Source organism: Dipodomys ordii, unplaced genomic scaffold (assembly GCF_000151885.1).
Source record: "Dipodomys ordii isolate 6190 unplaced genomic scaffold, Dord_2.0 Scaffold24, whole genome shotgun sequence".
Taxonomy (NCBI): domain Eukaryota; kingdom Metazoa; phylum Chordata; class Mammalia; order Rodentia; family Heteromyidae; genus Dipodomys; species Dipodomys ordii.
Genome location: NW_012267240.1, coordinates 16,677,422 through 16,694,938, shown reverse-complemented (window position 1 = coordinate 16,694,938; position 17,517 = coordinate 16,677,422). Strand labels below are relative to the sequence as shown.

The 17,517-nt window shown below is 45.2% G+C and overlaps 1 protein-coding gene across 1 annotated transcript in view; it reads right to left on the bottom strand.

Moving 5' to 3' along the window:
* Frmd4a (FERM domain containing 4A) overlaps window positions 1–17,517 on the bottom strand; it is a 288,454-nt gene that overhangs the window by 60,270 nt on the left and 210,667 nt on the right. The gene's annotated exons all lie outside the window — the stretch shown is intronic.

Here is a 17,517-nt window from a genome sequence, read left to right as displayed (position 1 = left end):
CCCCCCCGCCCCCGAGACCCCTTTCGCGAACCCCTGAGATCAGGGGCGTCTTTAGGGTCTCGTTCCAGAGCCCTGATGTGGGAGTCTGACCCTCTTCAGGCCTGTCTGCCCATGATTCCTCCACCATACAGACCACCTTCCTGGGTCTCATCAACTTTTCCCTCCCTCCCTCCCAGTCTCTCTCTCTCTCCCTCCCTCTTATATTGGGGGCTAAACTAAAGCCATGCCCCCAGTCCCATTTCACTCCCGTTAATCTGTTAAATAGAGTCTCACATTTGTTGCCCAAGACCAGCCTCAGACTAACCATCCTCCCAGTTTCCATCTGTGGAGTAGCTGGGATGACAGGGAACCACACCACCTGGCTTAGTGGGTGAGATGAGGTCTTGATAACTTGGTGCCCAGGGTTGCCTTTCAGCCACGTTCCTCCTGACCAGTTCCTCTTAAGTAACTGGGATCGCAGGCGTAAGCCACAGGGCCCAGCTTCTATCAATCTCATCTGTCCAGGCCCAGAGTACTGGCAGTCAATATCCGACCAATGGATTTGCCATCTATGTAAAACTGGGACGAAATAAAAACCTGGTTTCTAGAGTGGCTATACCTTCTTTTCTCTCCAAAGTTTCCCTGCTGCAATTTAAAATTATTTTCCCAGCATAAGCACTAGGGAATTAGGGGCATCTATCATCTCTTCTTGAGGAACAACTTCATTTGTTCATGATTTTGAGTGCACGTCATTCCAAAATAGAAACTTCTCTAATTTTTGTTTTTGTTTTGTTTTGTGGAAGGACCGAGAACTCAGGCCCTGGTCACTGTCCTTAAGTTTTCATGCTCAAGGCTAACTAGCATTCTACCACTTGAGCCACAGCTCCCCTTTCAGCATTTTTGGTGGTTAAGTGGAGATAGTCTCGTGGACCTTCCTGCCCGGGGCTGGCTTTGAACCTCCATCATCAGATCTCAGCCTCCTGAGTAGCTGGATTACATGTGAGCCACCCACCAAAGGTCAATTCCAAGCAGGAGAGCTGCTGAGAACAAATGACTCAAAGCCCAGACAGCTTTGTGTCCATGTTCCCTTGTAGAGGATTCACTTGTCTAATACATAGCCCTGTGTCCCTGGCTCCCCTTAGATGGATGTTCAAGTAACTATCCATCCTTCCATGGAAGCACCCTAACTTCCTCTCTGATCCCAAGTGCCAGGTATCTGGCTGTAGACACATAAACACCAGCACCAAGGGGCTCTATGATGTCAGCCTCGTGTCCTACAGGTCAGGTGTGGACCAGCCTGGCCAGGCGCTGGGGCTTTGATGCTTGACTGCTTGGATTGGGGCTGCTGGCTCTTGGGAGAAATGCAGCAGTGGTCCCATTAGCCTCAGTGTTCCCATCTGTGTCAGGGCAATCATGGCCCTACTAAAGAGGATCTCAGCAGCAGCAGAACCTTAGCTCTTATTGGCATTAACACTCAACAGATTCAGACAATACTATCATCCCTGATTGCTCTTGCTTCTTCCTGGCACGTAATGACTCCAGACCAACCAAAGAAATTGTCCTTGCATTTCCAATCTCCAAGTTTTTTTTTCTTCTTTGTGCCAGTACTAGGGCTTGAACTCAGGGCCAGGGCACTGTCCCTTAGCTTTATTGATCAAGGTTCACACTCTATCCTTTGAGCCATGTTTCCACTTCTGCCTTTTTAGTGATTAACTAGAAAGAAGAATTTCATGGACTTTCCTACTCAGGCTGTCTTTGAACCGCAACCCTCAGATTTCAGCCTCCTGAGTAGCTTAGGATTACAGGCGTGATCTGCCTACACTCAGCTTTAGTTCAGTTTTCATTTGAGCTTAAAAATTAGATTAAATATGTGCTGGAAATCTCTATGTGAGTATGCAGATTTATTCTTCCTACCCCATGCTAGCTCCTCTTTAGATCTGAATAAAGGGTGCCTGGCTGATACTCCCTCTTGAAGAGACTTTGACTAAGCAAAGTGCAGTTGGATATGACAGTCTGACCTAGTGAGGGACCTACCGCCCCTTCACTCAAAAAGCATATTCTGCTGCTGCCATCTTGAAAGTCTAAATATGTTGCGTTTGAATTTTGCACTGGCTAGGCAGCATGGGGCGTGTGTGTGTGTGTGTGTGTGTGTTTGTGTTACAAGCCCACTCTTCCTTAGACATGCAGGAAGATTGGCCTCTCCTGCCACACCTGGCACCTGTGTGCTAGAGGTGTGCATGAGAGAAAAAAACAAAACACCCATGTGTGCATTTCCTTTGAAGCCCACTCCCTGCCTGATAAAGAGCCCCAGAACCAAATGCTCAGAGGGCTGGTTCCCTGGCAACGCCTCCTTCCCCAGCCCCTTGCAAAATAAAACACAAACCCAAGCCTTCACTCTAAGTGGTCCCTGATGTTGAGCTCTGTGTGGAAATTCGCGTGTCTGCCAAAGGGCCCATCTGGTCTTGCTGGGCTGCAGCCACTGAGGCTTTCCTGGGGAGGGTGTCTGCCTCTGGCCCCTGCTTCCCCGGCATGTCCCTAACATGATGTACTGTCTGCAGAAAATTTTCTAACAGGGTGCAGAACAACCAATCCCCTGGATGTCTGCTTTAAGCATTCATTAATTCATTCATTGTTGTGTGCAAATGAAACAGGCCAATGAGTAAGTAGCTTTTCAGGATTGGATCGCTGTATGGGGACAGAGGAGGGTCTGGAGGGCTGAGGAGGACGTGTGGGAACGCTTGTCCTCACTTAGTGGAGAGCGTGGAGCTGGGCGTGGAGGAGCAGGAGTGTGAATGCAGTAAGACAGGGAGGGCACAAGCAATTGCTGCTGTGAGAGGGCCAGGTGTCACTTGCTCTAAAGATACGGTGCCCTTTATGGGGGTCCGGCACATTTCTGTTCTATCAGCCCCACATCTGAGAGCCTTCTCCCACCAGCTGCTCAGCATTCCACTATGAGATAGACCGACCAAAAATAATAAGAAGCAATCCTAAGGACCCCCCCCCCACTTTTTTTTTGTGTGGCAGTATTGGGACTTGAACTCAGGGGTCTGGGTATGTCCCTTCATTTTTCATTCAAGGTTAGTGCTCTACCCTTTGAGCCATGGCTCCACTTCTGGCTTTTTGGTGGCTAACAGGAAATAAGAGTCTCATGGACTTCCCTGCACCGGCTAGTTTTGAACCTTGATTCTCAGATCTCAGCCTCCCGAGTAGCTGGGATTATATGCACAGCCATTTGTGCGCAGCTCACCTCTAATGTAAATTGGGTAGGATGGGCTTTGAGTGGGCTGGCTTTGGGACAGACCCTCACCATTCGCATCACTCCACAGAAGATTCCTGGGTTTGGCTACAGGACACATGCCACCACACATTGTCATTGGTACTTGTGACTCTACAGAGCAACACACCACATGGAGTATGTTCCCTTAGGATTTTGTGTAACTCCTGTGGCCAATTATGCCCACGTAGCTGATTAAAAGCTCAACTATGCAGTTTTATCAATAAGCAAAGGCTATAGTAATTAATACCTATTCAAATCAAGGCCTTTCTAATGCACTTCATCTAGGCATCTTTTTAAAAAGCTCTGGATACATCATTTCTTTGATCATTTAACTTCCTCCAAGGAGAGTGAAGGGGAAATTTTCTCAAGGAAGAAAATGAAGCCAAGAGTCATGAGGGAAAAACTGCTCAGGGCCACACATGATAGTGAAGGAGCCAGACACTGAAGTAAAGGGCACCTGGACCATTAATTACTCCAGCCTCTAACTATGCTGCTTTTCCCACGCCTCCGTCAATTAGTAGGAACAACTCTTGCTCACTAATGGGTGGTTAGCTTTACAAGTAGAGCGATTTTTCACAAACGAGCAACAATGTGACTGGAAAGAGGAAGCCAGAACCCCAAATCTTGTAAGTTATCCACAATGACTACTTTCTTCACAGACTGTCAACGTTAATGTTGGAGATCTAGCTTCCTCCTCATACTTGTTTCAATATTCAGTAGCTTTCAGCCAAGGACTAAAAAAAATGATAGTCAGGGTGAAAAATAATAGCCTGAGTGATTTGTGGCTTCACAGAAAATGAAAACCTCAAGCTGGGCACTGGTGGCTCACACCTGTAATCCTAACTACTTAGGAGGCTGAAATGAGAGGATCCAGGTTCAAAGCCAACTTGGCTTTGAAAGTTCATGAGCCTCTTATCTCCAGTGAACCTCCAAAAAGCCAGAAGTGGAGCTGTGGCTCAAGGGGTAGGTAGTGTGTCCGACTTGAATGAAAAAGCTAAGGGACAGTACCCAAGCCTTGAGCTCAAGCCCTGGTACCAGCATTGAAACAAAACCAACAAAATTTTTGAGAAACTCTTTGGAAGCGGTGTCACTGACATGGTTCTGTCTGTCACCATCATTGGAACTCTAGATTGAAGGTCTTAGCTTCTGACCTAGACTTGCTGGGACTCTCAGTGTGGCCCTCCAGGTTCCCAAGATGAAGTTCAGTGTCCTCAAGGATAAAACAGAAGATAGGAAACTTTTACCTAGGGACAGCAAATGGGAGGTGTTAATGGAGGATACTACAGGTGCTTAATGGCTGGTTCCTATCAGCGGGTCCCTTGGCTGGATCTCCATAATGGGTGAGTGGCTGAGAGCTGGAGTAGAAGAAAGGGCCTTGATCCTGCTCCCTGGATTTCCTCTGCAGCCCCTGTTTATTGAGCTCTGAAATTACATGTGCATTCGTGGGGGCGGGGTGGGGTGGGGTGAGGAGGAAGTATTCAGGATGCTGTAGAAATCAAGGCTTGAAAGGAAGCTTGGATTAGTAGTGGCTCTGACTCTAGACCAAGACTTCAGGGAGCCTTCGGTGCCTCCTTGTCCCCAAGGCTGAGTCACCATGTCGGTTAATGACCTTCCAATGAGTAACTTCCTGCTTCATCCAGAGGGGCCATTATGTGGAATCCTAGCAGCCCATCTCCTCCCTTCAAAGATAAAGCAGCCCCAGTGGACAGAGATTAGGGAAGGGGCAGAGGTGAAGTAAGTAACTGATGTTGGTACCCACGCTTTGTGACTGGGCTTTTTTTTATATACCGCGATGCTCTGACAACAACTGAAACAAGAATAGTTGAAGCTCTGGCTAAGGAAAGGCTTACTTCTGCAAGTGACCAGGCTTTGGTGGTCTGAGCAAGGCTGGGCCCTTTCCAAACACCAGGAAGGAATTCTCTCATGAGAAGAATTAAGACTTGCAGACAGGAATAATCTCCAAGTTCAGAACACACAGACTAAAAGAAGAAAAAAGAAAAAAAAAAAAGATCCACTTCTGTATTTCACTTCTGCTCTTTCCCCTTTCCTCAAGCAGACTGCCTGCTCAGGAATCGCCAGGTTTATTTGTACATCCAGCAAATAAAAACGAGTTTCTACCCATCTGTAGGACAAAAGGAGGAAGTGGCTGACCATGAACCAGCTGGAGTTTGAAATAGGAAGTGCCACTGAAGACACCATGGCTGGGCTGGGCTGGGCTGGCAGGGGATTTTTTGTCATGGGCTGTCTGCTGCCAGCATTGAGACATGAACTCTTGCTTGGCTTTTTCACTCAAGCCTGGCACTCTACCACTTGAGCACACTTCTGCTTCCAAGTCTTTGCTGGTTAACTGGAGATAGGAGTCTTTCAGAGTTTTCTGCCTGGGCTGGCTTCGAACTCTGATCCTCTTGAATAGTTAGTCTGACAGGCATGACCTATCAGTGGCCAACTTCTGGATGGGCTTTGCTATAGTGGCTCAACTAGTTTTAGGGATAACCGAAGCAGGTGTACAAAAGCAGGTTGAAGCAGGGGGCTGAAGCCAGTTCTTCAGGCATTAAGGTGTAGCAGCACCCTTATCTTCATTATCTGTCTAACCATCCAAATAGTGGGTGACTCCTGTGTGCTGTCAAATGCCAAAAGTCGGGGGGGGGAGCATGACACTCCCACTGTCAACATCTCCTGATTGAAGCAACCAAAGACTGAAAATATTTGAGAGAAAAGTGTGCCTTTAGTGCACACACAGAGACCTTTTACTTGTCATCATTTCCCCAGATAATAGTGTAACAACCACTTACACAACATTCACATAGTCTCAGCTATCAGAAACCATCTAGAGAGAGGATTAAAAGCATGGACAAGGCTGGGTGCCCCTAATCCTAGCTACTCAAGAGGCTGACACCTGAGGATCAAAGTTCGAAGGTAGCCTAGGCAGAAAACACTGTAAGTAAGACTCTTATCTCCAATTAACCAACAAACAGCTGGAAGTGGAGCTGTGGCTCAAGTGGTAGAGTATAAAAAAACCTCAGAGACAGAGCTCAGTATTGGCACGCACCCAGGCCCACACACGACATGCACAAGGTAAGTGAATACAAACCACAGCTGCATAAGGGTCTTGAGCAGCCTGTTCATACTATAGAAACAGCTTCATGGTAGAGCTGTACCTTGTCACTGTTCCACTCCAGACTCTAAAGAAACACTTGTGTTGTGCCACTTGGACAAGCTAGGTCTCAAGCTTTTGCCCCAAATAATTCACACTCCTGGCTATCACTACTGATTTGCATATCAAATGGCTCGTTGTTTTAGGAGCAAAACCCTGGCTTGACAATGATCCTGTTAAGTCTCTCTCCATCCCAGCTCCCTAAAATAGAGTATGTGGGTAACCCCACATTCCCAGCATAGGTCAAGTCAGCCCTGTAGATCCAGAGATCACCACATTGCTTTTGTGTGTGTGTGTGTGTGTGCGCGCGCGCGTGTGTATGCTACTTCTAGGGCTTGAACTCAGGAGCCTGGGCGCTGTCCCTGAGCTTTTTTTTTGCTCTCAAAGCTAGGCTAGCACTCATTTACCCTCATGCCCAACCCTTGAGCCTCAGCTCTACTTCTAGCTTTTTGGTGGTTCATTGAAGAATCTCATGGGCTTTCCAGCCTGGGCTGGCTCTGAACCACAATCATCAGATCTCAGCCTCCGGAATAGCTAGGATTACAGGTGTGAGCCACCAGCATCCGGCTTCTCTATTGAATTTAAAAATCACTGGCTTTAAACGTTTTCTATTTTTGAGAGATAGTACAGAATAGTTATACTACCTGCTACTTCCACAGTGGCTATACGCCTTGAAAATTTAAATGATATTTTAGTGATACTGGGATTTGAACTTGGGGTTTCATTATTGCTAGGCAAGTGCTCTACTACTTGAGCTAGAATCCTACTTCTCTTTTTCTCTCTCTCTATTGTTATTATTTAGGTAGGGTCTCCTTTTTTTTTGCCTGTGGCCAGCCTCAAATCATGATCTTCCTATATCCTTCTGTAATAGCTTGGATTAAAATGCATGTACCATCATGCCCAACTCTTATCTTTAGCAGCCCTTGTATCTACCTTTTCATCTTTGAAATAACTACTAAAACAACACTTTGCACAGAGGGCTGCTGCACTAATGAGTGAATGAATGCATACCAAATGCTTCAAATGGTGCCTGGTACACAGAACTTAATAAATGTTAGGTATCCTTAAGTCTGTTCCCTTGCATTGTTTATACTATGTTATTCTTAATGTAAAGATAAATAAACACAGGTCTTACTTTAAGCAACTTTTAGCCCAAGGTACAGGTCTGTGCAATTTTCTTTGATACAGGCCTATAATCCTGGTACTTGGGTGGCTAAACCAGGATAGTTTTAGCTACTGTCAGAACAAAAACAAACAACAACAACACATCCTAAACCAATAAGAGCCATTTTTTGCTCCACTGTTTTTTCTTTTTTAAACCTTGCAAGTACAAGTCTACCCAAGTACTTACATGTTTAGCTAGCTTGCTGTACTTTCTTATTTACCCAGCTAATTCATCCACAGGCTGCATTCTGACCAGAATCTGCTTTGACCACTTGATGACTGAGAAGTTTGAATCCTACTGTAGCCTAACTCAGTGTTAATCAGAGCAGAATAGGCCAACACTGCCCTCCAAAATACAAAAACCATCATTCCAAGAGATGAGCTGAGGATGTATACCCTGTATCACCCATCCTGCAACAAGCCTCCCAGAGTTTATTTTCTGCAGAGACCACCACAGAGCCAGCAAACCAAACAATGCTTAAGTTTTCTCTGCAGCCAGACCTAATGCAATTCAAGATGGTCCCCCACCCCCAGCTGCCTTCCTCTCTCTGTCAGACAACAGGAGCTCCAAATTGATGTAGTTAATCCAATGACAGATACCCAGAGCACCAGCCTCGACCCTTTAATGGATGGCCTCTTTTTTTTTTTTTATGCCCCATCAAAAACCTTTTAGCTTTCTTTGGCTTAAGATCATTAGGAAGTGAAAAGAAAGAGGTTAACGAGTCTTTACAATGAGCCGATAGAGAAACAGGCCATTTTATTTTTCCCTGTGACACTTGGCTTCTTTCTATCCTTTCCCCAGAGGCTTGCCTCTCTGTTATTTTCTCCAGTGCACCTTGGCTTCTCTTGCAGAATGACTTGAGCAGAAAAGCTTTGGCATATGTAAATATTTTAAAGGGGTGCTGAGGAGGGCTGCTGTAATATCTACTCCCTCTTTTTTTTGGGTGCCAGTCCTAAGGCTTGAACTTGGGGCCTGGGCATTATTCCACTTGAGCCACATCTTCACTTTCATTTTGTGGAAGGTTAATTGAAGAGTCTCTTGGACTTTCTTGCCTGGGCTGTCTTCAAACCTCGATCCTCGGACCTCAGCCTCCTGAGTACTTAGGAGTATAGGTGTGAGCCACCAGCACCTGGCTCAGCAGGTGCTCAGTTTTCCTTGAGGAAAACTGCACCCAGTGTACTGTGCCTTGCATGCAATGCTTTAAAGTGGGCTAGTATTAATGGCTCTGCAAAGCACTTGGTACAGCTGGGGAGAGAATTATGATGGGTCATTTCTCACGCCTTAGCAAGAACATCTGGTTTTGGACTGCCATAAAGTGGTTTTAAAACTTATTTCATGGCTACATATTAATTGTCCAAAGTGATGGGTTGCATTGTGACATTTCTATATATGCATAAAATACAGTTTGGTCATATTCATCCCCCTCCATTGCTCTTTCTTATTTGGCCCCTTTTTATTTCTTGAGTGCTTTTTAAAAATGGGATGCATTATGACCTTTTCATATGTGCATACAACGAACCTGCAAAGTGGTTTTTTTTTTTTGTTGTTGTTGTTGCACAGTTGGACTGCTTCGGAGGACAGATTTTCAGAAGAAAAAAAAAGTAGTATTTTTCTATTTTTAGGGGGTAGAAATGTCCTGATCCCTTCGTGGAGGTTCATCCGACCCAGTGAAGACACAGATGAATGGCAGAGAATGGATTGGTAACTGGCCTAAGGGAAATACAACTTATCTCTGGTAACTAAAGTATGAAGTGCTTATACTGCCAGCCACTCAGGAGATGGAGGTAGGAAGGCCGCTGTTTGAGGTCAGCCCAGGCAAAGTTAGTAAGACTCTACCTCAAAAGTAAAATAAAAACAAAGCTGCGTGCCAGTGGCTCATACCAGTAAATCCTGGCTACTCAGAAGGCTGAGATCTGAGGATCAAGATTTGAAGCCAGCCAGGGAAGGCAAATCAGTAAGACTCTTGCCTTCAATTAATTAGTAAAAAGCTAGAACTGAAGGTATAGCTCAAATGGTAGAGCACCAGCCTTGAGCAAAATAGAGTGGTAGGAGTTTGAGGCCCCGAGGTCAAGGCTTAGTACTGGTACTGGTGCGCATGCGTGTGTGTGTGTGTGTGTGTGTGTGCGCGCGCATGCACACAGAGTAAAATGAAAATTGGAGTATGTGGCTCAAGTGACACTTGAGCTCAAGGCCCTGGTTTCAATTCCCAGTGGAACAAAACAAAGCAATAGTCAAGCAAAAAAAAAGCTAAAATAACCCCAAAACTATCACACTTCAAAAAGATAAGATGACAGTATTCCACCTTTAGTTTTATCTGTGAAAAACAAAATACAAAGACCAGGAACAAGCAGCAAGGGCTGTTGGGGGATCACTTTAATAGCAGTGTGTCTACACTCAGAACTCCTGGTTCTTCCAGAATTACTTGGCCCTCTCCCCCCACTTTTGTGGAGTCTGGGAAGGCCCTGTAGATCCACGGTGGGCCTGGAAGGAAGCACCTGCGTGCGGCTCAGATTTCAGGGGTGAGCTCTGGCTTCTCCACTGGACCCTGAGCCAGGGAGTGATGGAGGCGGAGAGCCAGGTCTGCAGCTTGTTTTCCATCCTGCAGGCTGCACTACCCCGGGGAGTTACAGGCAGGAAGGAGAGGGCGTGGCCTGGGCTTTCTCCTGGGTGGGTCTGACAGTCCAGCTGGCGGAAGGAGGCTTGCTGCGTGCAGACCTGTGGACTCTGATGCTCTCCCTCCAGGCATCCTCTGGCTGGAGCACAGACATCCCAGTAAGAAGGGGACATGTCTGGTGGTGACACAAAGTCCAGCATTCCAGTCTTTCCAGAAAGGCCGGTCCTATTTAAAGTGCTGCTTTCTACCCTTTTGCCTTAGGGGAATCCTGGTGTGGTAGATCAGCTTATTTTGGACTTTTGAGAATCTATCATTTGGGAGACAGGGGAGGTGACAGGACCATAGGACAACTGGGGACTTCTCAGCAGGCTGCCTAGAACAGCCTCCTTCTCACAAGGGTCAACCCTGGCCTCTGGAGCTCCCCGTGCCTCTCTGAGGCTAGCTTTCCCAGATCATCATATATATCCCTCTGTCAAAGCAACGATCAAGCCGGGCTCATACCTGTAATCCTAAACTACTCAGGTGGCCGAGATCTGAGGATCATGGTTCGAAGCCAACCTGGGCAGAAAAATGATCATGAGATTCATCTCCAACTAACCACTCAAGAACTGGAAGTGGTGCTGTGGCTCAAAGTGGTTAGAGCACTAGCCTTGAGCAAGAAGAGCTCAGGGTCAGCACCCAGGCCCTGAGTTCAAGTCCCATGACTGACAAAGAAAGAAATAAATCCTTGAAAAAGAAAAGAACAAACGATGGGCTGGGAAGGTGGCTCAGTGGTAGAGTGCTTGCCTTGCATGCCTGAGGCCCTGGGTTCGATTCCCCAGCACCACATAAATAAGCTAAAAGAAAAAAAGCTGGAAGTGGCATTGTGGCTCAAGTGGTAGAGAGCTAGCCTTGAGCTGAAGAGCTGAGGGACAGCGCCCAGGCCGAGTTCAGGCCCCATGACCAGCCCCCCCCCCCCAAAAAAAAAGAAAAAAAAGAAAAGAACAAATGAATGAAAGAAGAAAAAAACAGGGAGCGGGGGGAAATCTTCTAGCGTTCCCTAAGCATTGCACAATTCAGCAGAAACAAGGTGCTAACATCTCAAGAGCACGAGTTCCAGGATTTGACAGTCAGGGTTTCCTAGCCTAACAGTTCCTGCTTGGAAAAAACAGGAGGAATCCAGGTGAACCAGAAGTGTCCAGCAATCTGCAGGACACCAGCTATGAGCTCTTGACATCTTATTACCGTTAGCTTACAGCTGCCTTTTGCGCTAACAGACAATAAGTAAAATCAAAGCAGAGCCCAGATGGGAGCAATATTTTATGCTTTTCATCAACAAATCAAAGCTGTAAAAAGGTACAGAGCCTCCTTCCTCCTCCTTCTCCCTTACAAATGTCTTGCTCTTCCCTATGAGTTATACGCATTCCAATCTTTGAGGCCATTCCCCACCTACTAGCAGACCTGTTTAACCTTCGTGGTGGGTGAAGATGTGGCATTAGACTCTCGGCTTGCAGGCTTTTATTTGCTGAGCATCTACCCCAAGTCAGGCACTGTATTAGACTCCAAGGATGCAGTACTAAATAAAACCACTTTGTACATCCTTCTGAAGGACAAGGCAAACAAATAAGAAATAAACAACAACAACAAAACCATAAGGCATGGTGAGTTAGAGGATAACAGTGTCTCAGGATAAATGTAAAACAAGCAAGAAGGCAGACAAGGTGGCCATTATTAGCAGGGTAGTCAGGGAACATCTTAAGGTGACATCTGAATAAATACCAGAAAGAAATCAAGTAGGCAACTGCAACTATGTATGGACTCCAGCAAGAGCAAAGGCCCAGTGTGAGTTTGTGTGAGCGTACACTGTTGTAGAAAATGTTGAAGTAAACATCAACGAACAATGGCATATTACCCTGACACGAAAAAGGAAGAGACCACGGATTCATGCCACAGTGTGGAAGGCACTTGGAAACCTTATTCTAAGTGAATGACGCAGACATGAAAGGCTACATATTGCATGATTTCATTCATATAAAATTCCCAGAAACCTTCACAAATAAAATAAAATTAAATTAAAAAAAAGTAACTACCTAGCAAGCTCAAGGCCTAGAGTTCAAACCCCAGAAAAAAAAAAAATTCCCAGAAACCATGCACAGTGGTACATAACCTATAATTCCCAGATACTTGGGAAGTAGAGGCAAGAGGATCTTGAATCCAAGATCAGCCTGGATAAAGTTATCAAACTGCTATCTCAAAAACAAAATACATAAAAACCAAAGGACTAAGGGTGTAACTCAAAGGGTAAGAACCAGGCCCTGGGTCTAATCACTAGTACCACAAAACAAAACCAGGAAAGGAAAAATCTAGACTAGATAAATATGTGCCTAGGACTTTCTGAAAGTAAGGGAGGTGATCTGAAGTTCTTTGCGGACTGTTCGCTGTCCCGACTACCAAACCATAGACTTCATCAACCTGGGTCCATGATGGACTTTGATTAGAACTCAGTACTTAAAGAAGCCAGTTACTCATTACAAAGGAGAAGTTCCTAATTCTCTACGGCGCCTTTTTCCCTATGTAAGAAGCTGGTCCACCCTTGTGGAGGAAGAATCCCTTGTCCAGGGTTGCCCCATGGATCATAACTTACTTCCCCTAGCTATCAGTACAAAGGCAGCCATAGTAGGGAGTCTTGGGGTGACATTCTCTTCTACTGCTGTGTAACCAAGCCATCTTTCACTTTGCTAGTGAGAAACCTGGCCATTGACTAGGCTTAATTTTTTTAATGAGTTTTCAAAGCTCAAATATAAACTCATTATGTACTGACAAATGCACACATGCGCACATAGGAAATTCACTTGGCTGTGACAGGTCACGCTTACCAATGGTAGGGCTGGGATTTGGTTCCCAGTTCAACCTAAAGAGTCTGGAACCCAGAAACATTCTGGCTTTTTGTCTTTCTATTAAAATGTTGGGAACAAAGAAGGCACTGGTGGCTCACCCACCTGTGAGCGGAGATGTGAGGATCATGGTTTGAAGCCAGCCCAGGCAGGAAAGTCCATAAGACTCTTATCTCCAATAAATTACAAAAAAGCCTGAAATAGAGCTGTGGCTCAAGTGATAGAACATTAGCTTAAGCAAAAAAACTTGAACTCAAGTTCAAGCCTCAGGACTGGCACAAAAACACAACAAATAAAAAAAGCAAAGGCTAGAACAGCAACCGTCATTGCAAGAGGCTAAGCACACTTGGGGGGGGGTGTTAATTAGATGCCAGTGTATAAGGACTGGTAGAGAGATATGCAAAACCCCAAACAGTCACCAGAAAACACTTTTGGCAAAGGTTAGGGAAAGGGTTTCACTGGCAGGGTCCTCTTGTCACTGACCCACAAACACTTGCCATGACTTATGGATAATATCACCTTTAAAACCTTAGAGCCAAGAATTGTCCAGTGGATGTGCTGGCTGATACAAGATGAGCAATGCCACTAAAGAGTGTTGACTGTCCCATAGCAAAGGGAGCGTGGTAGGAAGATTAACAAACTGGTAAGACACAGTGACCTGTGCCTTTGTTGGCATTCAAGTTTGTCTGATACTGTCATCGAATTATTACCCACTGCCCTTTGTTTACTTAAAAAAATAACCTGGTTTGAGTATTAAACCCCATGTTTGCCATATGCCAGTGGCTCACCCCTGTAGCCCTAATTACTCAAGAGGCTGAGATTTGAGGATCATAGTTGGAAGTCAGCTTATGTAGACTCTTATCTCCAATTCATGGGCAAAAACCAGAAGTGGATCTATGTGGCTCAAGTAGTAGAGAGCCAGCCCTGAAGAAAAAGGCTAAGGGACAGTACCCAGGCACTGAGTTCAAGCTCCAGTCTAGGCACAAGCAAACAACATCAGATGGTCACAAAATTATAAATACTTCTATTGCACTTATATAAGGACTCTAGAAGCAGTCCAAGTAGAACAGGAAGAAGAAAGAGGGGAAGATGAGTAGAAAGTTTCAGTTTTACAAGATGAAGACAGTCCTGTAGATCTATCTGTTCCAAAACACTGAATACACACATGACCACTCAACTGTGCACGGAAAAATGGCTTAAGAAGGCCAACTTAGTTATGTGAATTTTTTAAAAAAAATCACAATTTTAAATACCTTATGTTTAGATGACTTGGAAAATCCTGACGCACATTTGGGGTGTAACATGTTCATGAAAGTGGAAACTGAGAGCACTGTTACAGGGGGTGAGGGGTGTGCCTTGAGCGTTCCGTTCCCCTCAAATGAGGGGTCGGTCATTAGAATCACTGGGGAGAGCAAGCCTGGAAGTCAGGTGAGGTGGAGTCTGCTTGGGAGAAGGGATATGGGTTGGATGGTTTCTATCTGGAATTTCCCCCCAAGGCCCAGGTCCCCAGGGTAGTGCTACTAGGCAGAACCTTTAAGAGGTTGGGTTTAGGAGAGGCCTTTAGGTTACTGGGAATGCCCCTTTGAAGAAGACTGACATACTTCTCCATTTCTCTTCTTCTCTGTCCCTTGCTGGTGAGTGATTTGGTCCACCCTGTGCTCTGTACCATCGCATGCTGTCTCATCACAGGCCCCAAAGCAATGGATCATGGACTCCAGGAACCACCAGCACTGCAATAAAAATTGATCTTTCCTCCTTTTAAGTTGATCATCTCAGGTACTTTGTTATAGCTAATTGGTCAGGACCACTTTAGGAACTTGCACTGTCTTAAAGGGCATCTTAATTCCTTCATAAAAGCTTCCTTTGCTATTTGGAGTGCCTGTGTGACGCCCTTTGCTGTGGGAGTGAGGAGGAGCCATGGGACTACCTGTGGTTTTATCGAGGGGCAAGGGAAGAATACATGAAAAGGAACAATGTGAGATAGCAAAGATTTACCCTTGAGTCCCAAGAGTTTTACACTCAGGTCAATATCCTTATGATCCTCAGCAAAGTCTTTGGTTTTGATACCAGAAAACCCAAATCTGTTCATAAGTCACTACTGGTTCATAGTTCCTTTTGGGCTGAGTGAGGGTATTGGATGTTCTTCTCTGGTAGTTTGGGATCCAACAATAGCATTTGGTTTTGACTTGCTCCTTCAAATTGCATCCAAGGTCAACAGGACTCCTAGAGCAGTGGGAATCTGGGTCTGCAGAGCTATTTAGAAGTCAGCTAGTCTCCAGGGAGCTGCTGTGTCAGTCTGGCAGGGTGTTTATTTGCATGGTATAAATACCCAATGTGTGTCTGACCTGTACTATCCATGCAACCAATAGGGCTATTTATATGACTTTTTGTTTGTTTGTTTGTTTTTAATGCCGGTGCCTATGCTAACCAATGGCAGAGATGGTTAGAGGGCTAGGATCCCTGGCATTGTGTGGGAATGGGGTAAGGCCCTGGGAAACCACATACCACAACAGACATGGGATGGGGGAGAAAAACCGCTTTTGATCATCAAATCAGATCTAGTGTGGGTTAGTACAGTGGCTTTAGCTCAAGGAGATTAGCCACTTAGAAACTGGTATCGTCTCCCTGCTAACAATGTCTTCAGCAAAAAGAAAAAAAAAGGCTCATTTTTTCCCCTTCATTCTTTATTATCCCTTTCTAGTGTGAAAATGACATTCCTCTTTGTGTTTTAAGTTTCAAGATTACCTCTCCCAATCACTAGATTCTTGACAGCTTTATCAACAGCTCCAACGGGGAAGAAATCTACACTTAGGGAAATGACTCTGTCTTACAAAATTGGAGCTACAACTATCTTGACCAACTCACCTGGACACCTAAGTGCTCCAGGCAGGGCCAGGACGTCAGGCTTGGAGATGGATCCTCACAACCGTGTGGAGGCATTTTCAAAGACAAAGGGACGGACCTCCTCCAAGAATGTCACCCTGGGAGCGAGAGATTCAAATCTGTTTCTCCTTAATTCCCCTTTTGCAAGGGAAGTCTCACCCACCTTAGCTTCTCTCTTAAGATTTTTCTGCAGATAACTAACTCACTATGAGGCAATGCTGTTTGTGTTTTCCTGCTCAGAGACAGATCAGCCTTCTCAAAGGTGACAATCTGCCACAGCAGGCACTTGAACAAGAAAATAAAAACAGAAGCTGGTGCCTCAGAAAGCATTGCTTACTTAGGACCAGGCTCAGAAAGGCTCCCACCGGAACCTGTGAGAACCAAGGGACCCTGGGTTCCCAGATCCAATAACCAGGAAAGAAAAGCCTCGGAACAAAGAGACATTGTTTGCTCTTCAAGACCATCCCGCCTCTCACGTTCAGTATAAATGAGACTGTAACGATATTTGCTATGCCAAGGGCAACAATGCTTTTATCTTGGGGGTGGGGTGGGGGAGGGGTTGGGAAACTCTCCGAAAGGGAAATCTACTCAAGAAGGAGAAAATTAGACATCAAGATCTAGCCTGCATCTTTCGGTCTCCATTTCACAGATACACAGAGAAGCAAATTCAGTTATCTGGAAATGAATCAATAACAACACAATTCTCCTTTATGATTTACTTTGGACCACTGAGTGGTACTGGTTTATAAGGCACTTTTTTTTTTAAAGTTTTAAATTTATATTTAACAAGGTATAACTGAGGGCTGGGTGGGTGGCTCAGGTGGTAGGATACCTGCTTAGCAAATGCAAGGCTTTGAGTTCGAAACTCAGTACCAACCAGCCAATAAATAAATAAATAAAAGCAAACCAGGTTTAACTGCTCTTGGAATTTGATTATGACAGACTCAAATAGCATTATAACAAAACATGACAATAGAGAATGCTAGAGAATTCCTTGTCATTTGTCTGTGGCACAAACTTCTCAAAGTTCAGTGAATTTACTCAGATTATTTATTTATTCGTTCATTTATTTAATTTATTGTGCCAGACCTGAGGGTTGAACTCAGGACCTGGGTGCTGTCCATGATCACTTTTGCTCAGGGATAGCACTCTACCACTTGAACCACAGCTCCACTTATGGCTTTTTGGAAATTCATTGGAGATAAGAGTCTCAAGGACTTTTGTGCCCAGGTTGGCTTTGAACCACAATCCTCAGATCTCAGCTTCTTGAGTAGCTAAGGTTACAGGCATGAGCTACTGGTGCTCAGCTTATGGTCTTTATAACAATTGAATGCTCTGACTGTATTGACTGTTATAATTTAACTGTCTTTCTCACTAGACTGTAAACTCTGAGAGGGCAGGGATTTCATCTCATTCATGTAGGGTCTGCAGGGCTGAGAGCAGGCATCATGTGACATGAAAAAGTGAAGGGGTTTCTAGAGAGTAGAGCAGCCCAGTCCCACCTATAACTGGCAGCTCGAAGTGTGTGCATGAATTGGGAAATCTAGGAAAATAGAAGGTGCTTTAAAAAGT